Here is a 1306-nt window from a genome sequence, read left to right as displayed (position 1 = left end):
CCCTCTAAGTGATACATGAATTTTAAAACTCCTTTGGTTCCAAAGTTTTTAATTTTTTCTAGAAATGATTTTATGTCAACTGGAATTTCTATTTATAGCATACTTTAGTAATTTCCTCTCATATTATTGGTACCCATTCCCACTTCAGTGCTACCTACCTCATTTTCTTTTTACTTTATTAGAAATATCCTTTACACTAAGTTAATCATAACTAGAAAATACTTAGTCTTTCTTGTCAAAGAATATTCCTTTTTCAACCACATTAATTTAAGCCTACAGCACCCGGTATTCCCAGGCAGTCTCCCATCCAAGTACTAACTAGGCCTGACCCTGCTTAGTTCCTGCGATCAGATGAGATCAGGGGCATTCAAGGTGGTATGGCCGTAGACTTAACCACATTTTTTGAGTATTTGTATACATGGAAATGGAAAGTTAATTTTTATAGTTATAGTTAACTTCACATTTAAATATGATTTCATTTTGTTTTCTAGAAACCATTTTAGTTTATCAGAAAAAAACCTTCTGTATAACTTTCTTCTTTATTTCTTTTCTCTCTTCCAGATATGTTTTAAAATTTCCCTTATAATAAACTGAAATTTTCCTACAAAATTATTGAAATATCTTTCAGGACATATTTGAACATTGAACCAAATAAATCCTATATATAACTTATACATATATGTTTTATATTTATATATATATATATAACTTAGACCTGTATGTTTTACCAAACCATTCTATTTGAATCAGTTTTTATTTGCGATAACTATTTTAAGCAAATATATTAATGATACCAGGTAATTGTTCTTATTATCAGATATTCCTATAATTTTATTCACAGCAACACTATAAACACCTGTATAACTTTCTTCTTTATTTCTTTCCACTCTTCCTGATATGTATTAAAATTTCCCTTATAATAAATAAATTGTGAATAATAAAATGAAATTTTCCTACAAAATTATTGAAATATCTTTCAGGACATATTTGAACATTGAACCAAATAAATCCTATATATTTGTACAACTCCACTTTTTCTACAAAATCTAAATAATAGTTTATAGTGTTGCTGTGAATAAAATTATAGCAACATCTGATAATAAGAACAATTACCTGGTATCATTAATATATTTGGCTTAAAATAGTTATGGCAAATAAAAACTGATTCAAATACAATGGTTTGGTAACATATACAGGTCTATGGAATCATTTAGTTGGATACAAAATTTTATCCTACTATGTTTATCAGAATTGGGTCTTGTTATTCGGACAGGAAAACTTAGTTGGTCTTTCAATATTTTTATTA

The 1306-nt window shown here is 27.5% G+C and overlaps 1 pseudogene; it reads right to left on the bottom strand.

The window, feature by feature from the left end:
* Nucleotides 1-270: 270 nt before the first annotated feature.
* LOC126000010 (uncharacterized) lies at nt 271-389 on the bottom strand (annotated as a pseudogene).
* Nucleotides 390-1306: the final 917 nt, after the last annotated feature.

Source organism: Suncus etruscus, chromosome X (assembly GCF_024139225.1).
Source record: "Suncus etruscus isolate mSunEtr1 chromosome X, mSunEtr1.pri.cur, whole genome shotgun sequence".
NCBI classification, from domain to species: domain Eukaryota; kingdom Metazoa; phylum Chordata; class Mammalia; order Eulipotyphla; family Soricidae; genus Suncus; species Suncus etruscus.
The sequence above is the reverse complement of the archived record's forward strand: the minus strand, read 5'-3'. Positions and strand labels throughout refer to the sequence as shown.